The sequence below is a fragment of the Cynoglossus semilaevis genome, chromosome 1, assembly GCF_000523025.1.
Source record: "Cynoglossus semilaevis isolate Cse_v1.0 chromosome 1, Cse_v1.0, whole genome shotgun sequence".
NCBI classification, from domain to species: Eukaryota; Metazoa; Chordata; class Actinopteri; order Pleuronectiformes; family Cynoglossidae; genus Cynoglossus; species Cynoglossus semilaevis.
In genome coordinates, this window is record NC_024307.1 from 20,319,511 (window position 1) to 20,332,457 (window position 12,947).

The following is a 12,947-nucleotide window of genomic DNA, read 5'->3' on the forward strand; positions in this document are numbered from 1 at the left end:
TTTAGTGTGACTAATTTTACCTAGAAATTTAAAATGACCAAAACAATATAAAAATGAGATAATAAAAGAATTCAATTTAATATAAAGAGACAGTGTGTGCGATTATATTCCATGTTGTTTTATAAGGAGTGATCTTGGACTGAGCTCTGTATAGTACAGTTGGACTGTTGTAGCTTATTTGGTGCTAGATTTCGCATTTTGTTACTTTTTTATTTTTAAGGGAAGACTTTGTTTATCAGTTTGTCCTGGTCTTTGTACAGTGACGATTGTATATTTATGTGTGTACTTGATTGTAATGTGGCGGTGGATCACATCACACCCCTGTGGTTTCTACCTAGCCCTGTAACAAGCCAGCCAGTGGTAATGATCTGTGAGAGCTTAGTTCTGCTTTTTGGCTGCACCAGTTCAGCGTAAACTAGTTTGACTTTTGGTGTCTGTCAGAGTCCGGCTGTATTTATACATAATTCAAACAAGTGGGGTCTGCTCCCAGTGTGAGGTACTCTGGGTCTCCCTGACAAGACCAAGGTTGCTATTCGCCACAGGGAGGTGGAGGAAGAGGAGGAGGAGGAGGAGGAGGAGGAGAAAAAGCCACCGCTCAGTCTTAGCAGGCCGGCACCAGGAGGCTGTGCTGATGGAAAAGGATAATAAAAGTAATTTCTCTGTCAACGGCCAAGCATTGGTGATGTTGAGCTGTTGCATTTTTGGAAGGAATGCAAATTTTTTAAGGATTTGTCAACTTTTTTTTTTTCTTTGGCCTGTTCATGTAATGACCTCGCCTTAATGCCCCAGAAAATAATTCTGAGCCTATTCATCTCCCCCGTCCTTATCCTACTGATTTGTAGTTAAATCATGACTGTCAGTGTAGTAGCAACCCTGATTAAAGTTCAGGGGTTTAGTAGATCATTTTAAAGAACCTCCAAATTACTTTCCTCTCCCCAGCCGATCCACCTGGACCTCTGCCCTGGGTGCATGGCAGTTTTCAGCCGTCGTGGGGCGAGCCAAGTCCAACCTTGTGGTTCCTGCTTATTCCCCCAGGATGGAGCACTGCAGGCCTAGACCAACATTCTCAGCTGTGTTCAATCTGCTCTGAGACGAGCTGGCTATGAGAAAATGCACACACATATGCACACACACAGACACACAAACACACACACACACAGGAGGAGGGACATGGAAAATTTGGACAGTTAGCACGCTTTGTTCCACTTGGTTCAGCTGGAATCTGTCCAGAAACACTCCTGACAAATGCACAGGCGTGCACGCAAACACACACACACACACACACACACACACACACACTTCCCTAGGTGACTGGAGTCTACTTCAATTATTTGTGTTTAACCGTTCTAATCACACTTTAGCACATTAATCCTATTTTCAAGCCAAAACACACCTAAAATGACCTTTTTTTTAATTGACATTGCAAATCAGATGAAACCCAGAGCTGGCTACAGGCCGCTGCTTCAGCCTGTACTCTCACTGAACTTGAACTTTTAATCCCCTTTTTCCCCTCCTCAACTCATAGGTAGAATTTATAGCATGATGCTGATGCTTTCACTCAAAATATGCCCCTGCAGAATTTCCCAATTATCTCAGATGAGGTAATAAGTAAAAGGTTTGGTATGAGGAAGTGAGTATTTTTTTCCCCCCTGCTTGATTATTTTGTATTGTTGTGTATGTGTGTGGTGTAGATGCAGTCGTAGTGTCTTATCAGTTTGACAGGCGATGTCATCAAGATAATTTGAGCCCAATCCATCTGCTATTGGAGAATCCCTTCAGGCAGGTCAGGATATTATATTATATTAAAAGTCATTTAATGTTTTTGGAATACATCTGAAGTGTATAATTTTACGATGGATCGTCTGGAGGCACTTATCAAGAAGTGGGAGGCTCCTCTGTGAAATTACATCTCTGGGTTTCTCGACGGTGGACGTTGACATTGGCAGAAATGAAGGTGTTTAGTGCCCTCGAAAGGTTACCGCTGAAAGGGATTTGTAATTTCATAGACGGAGGCTCTTAATAGCTCGCAGCCATGAGTCCTATAAAAAGATGCTTGTGCGTTGATAATTGAGTCCTGCAAAGTAAACACAGCATAGGTAGAAGTGTTTTAATGGGCACTTGTTGCCGTCCTGCAGCATAGGTGGCTTTCACACTTGGAGAGATGTGAAGCTAATTAAATTTTAAGGTCGATAGAAAAGCTGGCAGGGTGATATTTAAAGTTATGTAAATAAACAAAAGTGCTACTCATGGCGGAATGAATGGCCTGGAAGCAGGGTGAACCGAGTGACATCACCACCACGTCCCTGCTCAGCATGTGGTGGGAATAATGTAATGGGAGCCTCCGCTATTTTCCTGCCGCTGACTCTTGCGTCCTTTCTGCGAACATCAGAGCTAAGTCGAAATATGAATTAAACTAAATTAAGCTAAATTAGTTAATTACAGTAGACAGGTAGCTAGTGGTTTTACCTCACAGCAAGAAGGTCACTGGTTCCATTCAATAAGTGAGGGTCTGTCTTTGTGGAGTTGCTGTGTAAAATCCAACTTTGGAGGATTTGAATTTGCCTCGTTTTATTTTTTCTTCCCCCCTCACTGACCTATGGGCTCTTCAAGGACAATCTCCAAACAATTGACTTTAAATACTTGGGCAGCTTCTTTAATTAAATTAAATAAAAAACATCCAGCAAGACTTGGAGGAATGAGTGATAAAAACAGTATAAGAAAGTGGGCGGTGGATGGCGGTATGCTTGCTGTGGTGGTCTTTCTGTATGAGTTTGTTCTCCCCCTGTGTGTGTGTGTGATGGTTTTTTCCAGGTACTCAGTTTTCCAGCCACAGTTCTAAAACATGGAAGCTCTTAACTGACCTGAGCTGTCACTGAGATTGTAATTGTTTGTTTGTCTGTTTACGTTGCTCTGCTCACCATTTATTAGCTGAATGTATTAGTCTGTTGGTCAAATTTGTAATAGGGCAGTGATGACACTCACACAATGTACCACGTTCCAGAGATGGAGTGCGAGACAATCTGCAAACACACGTCACCTATTCTTCTGTCCTTACAGAGAACGGCCCACACCGTTACTGTTCTGAAGGCTGGGTCAGGGGTTTAGTAGATCATTTTAAAGAACCTCCAAATTACTTTCCTCTCCCCAGCCGATCCACCTGGACCTCTGCCCTGGGTGCATGGCAGTTTTCAGCCGTCGTGGGGCGAGCCAAGTCCAACCTTGTGGTTCCTGCTTATTCCCCCAGGATGGAGCACTGCAGGCCTAGACCAACATTCTCAGCTGTGTTCAATCTGCTCTGAGACGAGCTGGCTATGAGAAAATGCACACACATATGCACACACACAGACACACAAACACACACACACACAGGAGGAGGGACATGGAAAATTTGGACAGTTAGCACGCTTTGTTCCACTTGGTTCAGCTGGAATCTGTCCAGAAACACTCCTGACAAATGCACAGGCGTGCACGCAAACACACACACACACACACACACACACACACACTTCCCTAGGTGACTGGAGTCTACTTCAATTATTTGTGTTTAACCGTTCTAATCACACTTTAGCACATTAATCCTATTTTCAAGCCAAAACACACCTAAAATGACCTTTTTTTTAATTGACATTGCAAATCAGATGAAACCCAGAGCTGGCTACAGGCCGCTGCTTCAGCCTGTACTCTCACTGAACTTGAACTTTTAATCCCCTTTTTCCCCTCCTCAACTCATAGGTAGAATTTATAGCATGATGCTGATGCTTTCACTCAAAATATGCCCCTGCAGAATTTCCCAATTATCTCAGATGAGGTAATAAGTAAAAGGTTTGGTATGAGGAAGTGAGTATTTTTTTTCCCCCCTGCTTGATTATTTTGTATTGTTGTGTATGTGTGTGGTGTAGATGCAGTCGTAGTGTCTTATCAGTTTGACAGGCGATGTCATCAAGATAATTTGAGCCCAATCCATCTGCTATTGGAGAATCCCTTCAGGCAGGTCAGGATATTATATTATATTAAAAGTCATTTAATGTTTTTGGAATACATCTGAAGTGTATAATTTTACGATGGATCGTCTGGAGGCACTTATCAAGAAGTGGGAGGCTCCTCTGTGAAATTACATCTCTGGGTTTCTCGACGGTGGACGTTGACATTGGCAGAAATGAAGGTGTTTAGTGCCCTCGAAAGGTTACCGCTGAAAGGGATTTGTAATTTCATAGACGGAGGCTCTTAATAGCTCGCAGCCATGAGTCCTATAAAAAGATGCTTGTGCGTTGATAATTGAGTCCTGCAAAGTAAACACAGCATAGGTAGAAGTGTTTTAATGGGCACTTGTTGCCGTCCTGCAGCATAGGTGGCTTTCACACTTGGAGAGATGTGAAGCTAATTAAATTTTAAGGTCGATAGAAAAGCTGGCAGGGTGATATTTAAAGTTATGTAAATAAACAAAAGTGCTACTCATGGCGGAATGAATGGCCTGGAAGCAGGGTGAACCGAGTGACATCACCACCACGTCCCTGCTCAGCATGTGGTGGGAATAATGTAATGGGAGCCTCCGCTATTTTCCTGCCGCTGACTCTTGCGTCCTTTCTGCGAACATCAGAGCTAAGTCGAAATATGAATTAAACTAAATTAAGCTAAATTAGTTAATTACAGTAGACAGGTAGCTAGTGGTTTTACCTCACAGCAAGAAGGTCACTGGTTCCATTCAATAAGTGAGGGTCTGTCTTTGTGGAGTTGCTGTGTAAAATCCAACTTTGGAGGATTTGAATTTGCCTCGTTTTATTTTTTCTTACCCCCTCACTGACCTATGGGCTCTTCAAGGACAATCTCCAAACAATTGACTTTAAATACTTGGACAGCTTCTTTAATTAAATTAAATAAAAAACATCCAGCAAGACTTGGAGGAATGAGTGATAAAAACAGTATAAGAAAGTGGGCGGTGGATGGCGGTATGCTTGCTGTGGTGGTCTTTCTGTATGAGTTTGTTCTCCCCCTGTGTGTGTGTGTGATGGTTTTTTCCAGGTACTCAGTTTTCCAGCCACAGTTCTAAAACATGGAAGCTCTTAACTGACCTGAGCTGTCACTGAGATTGTAATTGTTTGTTTGTCTGTTTACGTTGCTCTGCTCACCATTTATTAGCTGAATGTATTAGTCTGTTGGTCAAATTTGTAATAGGGCAGTGATGACACTCACACAATGTACCACGTTCCAGAGATGGAGTGCGAGACAATCTGCAAACACACGTCACCTATTCTTCTGTCCTTACAGAGAACGGCCCACACCGTTACTGTTCTGAAGGCTGGGTTGGTGGTTGGAGGAGTTGATGTCAAACTCTCTGCACTTTATCAACTTGGACTCCAGCTGAACAGAGCTTGCACAGGTATAATTTTTTCCCCCCGCTCAGCAGTGGAACATCATATTAACTTTACACATATTCTGAGAATGACTCTTTGTTTCCCTGCTTTTCCACAGTCACCACTTAGAGCTTTGCAGAATAAATAAGCTGGCAATGTGAGGAAACATGAGAGAAATGGAGTGTGTTCTCTGGAGTCGTACCACCGCTCGGTTGTCAAAGGGAATGTAAGTAGGCCGCAAGTGTGAGCAATCACTGGAAATTATATGCTTTTAGGGGGATTTGATATAAAAGTATTAAGCTGGTCTGAGATGTTTGGCGGCTCAGATAGATGTGAATTATATTCATGGACATGATGTGCACCACAACTGTGGCTTCTTGTCAATTCCACCGTACTGCATATTTTCCGACTATTTGTGATTGTATGAAGTGGATCCCAGCAGATTGGTCTAATAGGATAAATATAGCTATGAAGTGGTCTCAGGGCCAATGAGGGCAGAACATGGTAGGTAGGATGGAAAAACGACGGCAGACTCTCTCAGTGCTGGGCCTGTCCCGTCTCTGGAAACCAGAGGAAGCCTCTAACTGGCTGCCGGTTGGAGGACATTTGGTATGAACGGAGCTGATGTGCATTCAGACTCCATTTTGGTCTACATTTTCACTTTCCATACACATCAAATGCCCAGAGACCTATACAATCACAGCAGATGACAACCTCAAAACAATGTCTGCTGCAGAACTTATACTATATGAGTCAGTCTACCATCAACTCCCAGTGTGGCCAATTGAAGTCTGCGTGCAGCAGAGCAATCACATCCAAATTTCAAGCTTGGTTTAGATCAGTTAGATGCGGTTTCTCTGAGCGCACAGTGCACGGGCTTTGACAGTGCAATCCTGTTTGTCAAGTCACCGTGGAGCTGATGAGATTGATCAGCATGTGGAGGCAGCGAGCAGCTGGAGAGCTACAGTAATCTGCTGTTGCCTCAGGTTTGATTGCAGGTTGAACCTGACAGTGAAACCTAATATGGTCTCGATCCACGGCGCGTCCCGGACCGCTGACACCAGTCGTCTGAAGACTGTGCACGGTCGTCACTTTTCTAACCATTTTCACTCCACTCTTTTAATGAAATGCAATAAAATGTGATGCATAAATCGTTGACCAAAACTCTTAAACGACGCCAAATGGTTATTTGATATTTTGGCTCTGGTTTTAAAAGTACTGCAATTGAAGATGTATTTTTCTCCTACACACCCTATACAAATATATATAATTTATCTCTTAATATTACTATTATAATGGTGTGTATAATGTATTTGTAATACTACTACTACTGCTGCTACTACTACTAATAATGATGATAATAATAATAATGACAATTCACAAATGAGATTACAGTTTGACCTACAGGCAACAAATGATCAGTTTTGATGTTACTTTTACTAAACTTTTTATCTTCATTTTATTATTAATGTAATTGAAAAGTGCATATTAGGCATTTGATTTCAATTTAAAATTACAGGTGCAAAGGTAGTACCACGATACTGTAAATAATAATAAAATATAAATTATGAATTCAATTACAATATTAAATTATTAAAATAGGAGTAAATGACGGAAATGTGGTTTAGATGCAGAAAAAGACAAAGTAAAACGATCATCAGGGGAAAAGAGGGACAGGAAGTCAGAAAATGAATGGTGGAAAAAGGGAGAAGAGAAGGAGAAAGAGACAAGGGGTGAGTAAATAAAATATAGTAGACTATAGAATGACATACAATTAGCATGTAGTATCCCATTTGTAGCCTGCAGGTGGCGCTGAATGGTCAAATGGTCAAAATCTAACTGCTCGACTAGAGGTTTTCACACAGTGGTATGCGGCCCCTTGGTGGTCCAAGGCCTGGCGTAGTCGTGTCAGTGTCTAACCAGAACCATGTGAAGCTCTTAATAAGTTGACTTGATGAACCTGCAGCCAGGCAGAGATTTAAGACCTTAAATAGACAGGCTCAGTGCCAGGGCTCTCAAACTCCTGCCTCTTACATCTGCTACATGTCCGTAATAAAATATTATTTTTAATAATCAAAGGAAGTGGACAGCAAGCATGGAAAATTTCAAGAATCTTGGACACTGGACAAGTTTAAGGTGACCGAAAGGTTGCTACACTTGCGTCCAGTGTCCCCTAGTGGTACAGCATTTTTCTTTTTTTTTAAATTTAATTTGTTAGGTTATTACCAGGTTCAAATGAAGGACATTTGTATTGCAAACTTAATTTTGTACATAACGATAACAGTCAGATAACAATCAAGAATGGAAAATTTTTTTTTTTCATTTTAAGTCTTTAATCAACAATCAAGAATGGAAATTTTTTTTTTTTCATTTTAAGTCTTTAATCTGGTATGACAGCATTAGCAGTGGCACTCCTCTCATTTCAGTTTGAGACCCCAGATACGCACTGTGACCATCTGATATTATCAGCCAGTATTCATCGTCTGCATATATCGGTATCGGAATGGGAAAATAAGTGTTTGGACAATAACGGCATATCGTATATATGCAAACAGTTAGCATCACTAACAGTGACCTAACCTTATAGTGCTGTGCTAGTAAGACTATTACAAACAGTGCTCTCCTCTGAGTTTAGAAGGTGCAAAGTCAAACGTCTTGATTTTTGCTGCATAAAAATGCCCATGTTTGCCCCTTGTATCAGGTATCATATACAGTATGCCCGATCAGTGCTGCCTGCAATCCATTTAATGCGTTTTTCAGTAAATATTATGAGGTTACACGCTTCGATTTAGTCGGGGGCACGGCCCTGTCAACCATTTTTATGTGACTTTTTTTCAAAAATTGAGCCTTGACCTTGCTTCTGAAGCGACATTTGCCTGAGGTAAACAAAGATATCCAATTATGCCGCTACGTGTGTAAAAAAGTTAGCTGGACCTAAGACAGTGAATATGAGTGTATGTCAAGGGTCAAAGTCCATGGGTCATGGCAGAAAATAAGGGTCAAAACCCAATTGACTGTTTTCTGTCTTTGTGCCAATCCTTTTTCAGGTACTGTAAGGACCACATTGCTTCATCTTAAATGGAACAAATCCACATTGAAGGAACCTTACGTATAACTAAATAATATTCTGCTCTAAGGAAGGCATCAAACTGAATGGAGTAACTGAGATCACATGTAGCTAATGAGTATAAAACAAATTAAACTTTGCGGCAGGAAGTACATTTTCTCCATCCTCTATCTCCATTACATCTCTATCAGGATCATATCATCAGACCAAGGCTGAGGCCCAGAGCGATATCCACCAAACAGGACTTGTACTGATGTTGTGTCCACAAGGCAATATTGACAAATGAACACATTTTTTATTCCCTCCTGCCATGCTTTTATTATTAAGTTCTTATGTTTGCTACGTGAATTTGACATGATGCGAAAGCTAAATGCATTTGTGGCATTACAGCAAATGGGCTGGGTTATTACTCTGCAAAACGGATAACCTGTGTCTGATGTGCAACTCAACTTTCATTTCATCCTCTGAGACTCTGTTTCCCGACCCTCTGTGAGGGAAGGGACTGTTATTTTTGCGGAGTCTAACTTATGGGTGGGTTTAGACTGTCTGCCAAAGCAAAACCATTTACCTTATCGTATATTTTGGAGCTAAGGGAAGACGTATTGACTGCCGCGTGACAGACATAGAGACTTTTCATGTCAGGGGAAAAGCATAATTTAGAGGAAGAACTGTTTCAAAATGCACACAAATGTGAAATAATGAACTGGTTTGTACACTGTGTGAACATAAGCAGTGGTTCCCAAACTTTTCTGGCTTTTGACTCCATTTTAACAACAATTTCTAGTGACTCCAGAAACCTTTTTTTTTTTTTTTTTTTTCCCAGACCTCTTACCACGAGCTCAGATATTTCTTTTTATTTGTATTTGTTTAAGATTTTGTGTGGTGTTTTATTATAATATATACTAAGGATAATAAGTAGTTTAAAAAAGGTCACAAATCCAAGGCTGAAAAACACTGACATATTAATAGTGTCATTATTCAATTATAATATATTGTTTTACAAAAACATTGATACGATTTAATCCAAAGAAAGAAGAAAGACTAAATAATATTTTATTGTTATACTACTGTAAAAATAGAACCAAAAAACAGAAGACCCATTTTTTCTAATACATGAATATATTAATTTATATTCTATAACTATACTAATTACTATTATGACTATTACTATTTTAAAAAAAGTAAAGACTCAAAGATATAGTAAAGATTATTTTGCTGTGATTTTTCTTTCTTTTTTTTTCTTACCATCTACCTACTGACATCAAGGCTGCCAAAAGTGTGACGTGTAAATCACCAAGTCTGGAATCAATCTCACAACCCCCCAGTTGAAGGGCAACTGCATTTCCTACTGGGCTGCAGCCACCCTCATAGTTGCACAAGTGTGTGTGCACGCATGTGTGTGTGTGTGTGTGTGTGTGTGTATGCTATATATAGTTAGTTTCTTAAGAATATAAATAACAATAAATGATCTTGGGCTTGTGGTGTTTGTAGGTGAACAAAAAGTTTCTCCTCAGACAGAATCTCTGGACCTGAGGTCAGGAGGACAGTCTCAGACTCCAGTAATGAAGAGACGTGTCTGAGACTGTCTATGTGATTAGCAGGGTCACTCCTCGTCAGTGTTGTCCACATCTGAAACCTCAGATTCTTAGCTGTCATAGCAGTTATACTTTGTTGCCCCGTGTAGAGTTTTTGATACAGTATTTGATCACCTAGTTCTACTACATATGCCAACCCTCAAATACTCCTACCTTCTCACTTTCGTTAGTCTCCGTCTGTGAGGTTTATGAAGCCTTAAAGACTTTCTATCCCCAAAAATTGCATGCCCTGATGACTCCCCCCGCCCTCCCAACTCCCCCTACATGTTATGCTTGGCTGCATGGATTATAGCTAAACCAGTGTCATATATCTTCAATCCTTTCATACAACATAACACTATTCCCAAAGTTTGGAAAACCGGCTCTGTCCTCTTTTTGATGAAAGAAATCGATTTCACTATTTTTTCTTAATGAAACGTCTCCAGTCCTACATTTCAGTGAAAGTTTTAGTAAGCAGTACAGACGCTCAGGACTACTGTACTGCACTTTTTGTACTTAGACTTGTCCAAAGCTTCCAATCAGCATGTCTTATGCCACATACTAGCAGAGATTGGCTTCTCGGACCACACCATTAGTTTCTTCTTCAACTACCTCTCAGGTTGCAGGCAGTGTGTGCAGCACTGTGGTTTTTCATCAAGCTATTTAGAGGCCACCAATGGTCTGCCACAAGGCTCCGTTTGAGGACCCGGATCGTTTACTATCTATGTAAACAACGTGAATAGAAAAAAATCTGATGCATCTCTACGTCTTTTTGCTGATGACACAATTGTATGCAAGCCCCGTTGCTTCAGATCTTCAATCTGCATGATTGTCATCATTCAGACAGACCTATCCCATCTCAAACTGCTGCCATAAAAACAAAAGGGTCTTCATATAAAACGGCCAATATCTTTCTAGGATCAAGTTTGTTGTTTAGGGAAAAAACATGTCTTAGCTTCATGCCAGCTTAAATAGCTTTCACATGAATGCTTCTGCCAGCTGCTGCCATTGACTATTGTCAGATTAAATGGCAGATTAGATTCTCATTGAGATGGGATTAGGCTCTTTACTAGGATTTAAGTCAATTGACTAGTCCTACTGTTCTTTTCAACATAATTCACTTATTGAAGTTCAGAATCATTCAGGTTTGGGGTTAATGACATAGTGTGTTAGCTTGGCAGCTTAGCCTGCTAGTTATCCATTTAATATGTAAAATTGAAAAGGTGAAAATCATATTTTATCCATAACTACAGTAGAAAACTACAGTAGAAGAACAAGTCATTAGATGTGTCCAATTCAGCCAGACCAGTGCATGGATTGAAGCATGATTAAATTAGTTTAAATCAGAGACAGAATCACAGTGAAACCTAACGTACAGGCTGCAGCAACAATTTAATTTTGGAAATATCATTAGAGCCAGAGGTTGGCCAGAGTCTATTTAGCTGTATGTGGAAACTTATATCAGAGCTGTCGTCTAACTTCCTCCAGCAGGAAGTACACTTGGATTTCACTGTTGATTAATAAGAATCTCCCTTTGGTTTCTTTCTCTCAGTATAATGTAAAAACAACTGTCTTTTCTATATAGTCCATCAAATATGTATAAGTATGTATATATATGTATGTATATATATATATATATAATAACAAAGAACTATGTTGCTGTGTAAACGGTTAGGTACTGGCTCTTTTTCAATGTTCTGGTAAACTGAACAAATTAATATTTACACATATGTACAGTAAATGCGTAGAACTATGTTGCTGTGTAAACGGTTAGGTACTGGCTCTTTTTCAATGTTCTGGTAAACTGAACAAATTAATATTTACACATATGTACAGTAAATGCGTACATTGAATGTACATTGAATGTACAAACATGCATATATATATTTGCAATATTCTTTGCCACACGCATATATATATTTGCAATATTCTTTGCAATATTGCTTAACAACATGACCTGAAAATACTTGGTCACAACCAGCTAATCAAAGTAAGGAAGCCATTAGCCATTACTTTGTTTATACTTGTTGTTTATTTCTTGCTGTCAGTTATGGGTTGCACATGGTTTCCTTCTCATTCCACATCCTCTCGACAACATTTTTTTTTTACAACATTTTTCCATGAAGCTAATCTTGTAGTTTTAAAACCCTACCTTTGACACAGTATACGCCATTTTTCACTGCATTATCCTTTAACCATACAACATTTGGGGCTAAATGTTATTGGGTTCTTACTTCCTCTTCTGACTTACTGTTCATTTGACAATGTCATCAATGTCATGGTCCATTAATATTGCAAAGCTAAAGGTTAGCCAAGAAATAGTTGAAATTTCCCAAATTAATTTTATATTTTTCCAGCGAATGTGCGGAAGTCATACAGTGACGATTATGATGATCTTTATGTATTAAACTTTTAATAAATGTTATATAATTATGAGGCTTAACTTACAGTGACATAAAGGACAAACCCTTGTTGTAGCTAAAGGAACTGATTTTTCATGAACGAAAAAACTAGTGGGAAAGTTATCAACTACATGTGTATAGGCTCACGGTTAGCGTGAATCTCTGATTTCACACCCACTGTTTCAGATAAGCATTTTAATTAGAAAGTAGTCATATCCCCCTGTCGTCACACACATTTGGTTCACAGATGCTGTATATTTCTGTTGTTTCAAAGAAAAATAAGTTTGTGTTTGAAGGGCCTCCTGTCCCCAATGCTATCAGCACATCTATTTTTTTTCCCATAAATGCATTTTAAAGCTGTATTTCATTAACCATAACATAACCCAGTCAATTGGTTGGAGGCTATGGCTACGGCCTCATACTTATTAAATTACCCAACCTGTGATAGAAATCTACACTAGTTACGTGCCAATAATACTGAGAGGGTCTCATTGGAGAGGGTGCACTCTGAGGTTGACTTCAAATTTTAGAACATTACATTGTCTTATTAGTT

General features: G+C 39.7%; 1 protein-coding gene across 4 annotated transcripts in view; it reads left to right on the plus strand.

Annotated features, from left to right (window-relative positions):
- The window catches only part of gsc (goosecoid), a 31,765-nt gene that overhangs the window by 2,735 nt on the left and 16,083 nt on the right, over positions 1–12,947 (plus strand). Inside the window, exons 2-3 of one of the 4 annotated variants that reach the window (XM_025061998.1) lie at positions 5,266–5,377; positions 5,470–5,577. The gene's annotated coding sequence lies outside the window, so the exon portion shown is untranslated. Of the gene's footprint in view, positions 1–4,899; positions 5,578–12,947 lie in introns of those variants that run through there. The other 3 variants (XM_025062003.1, XM_025062002.1, XM_025062004.1) reach the window with 3 other exon arrangements.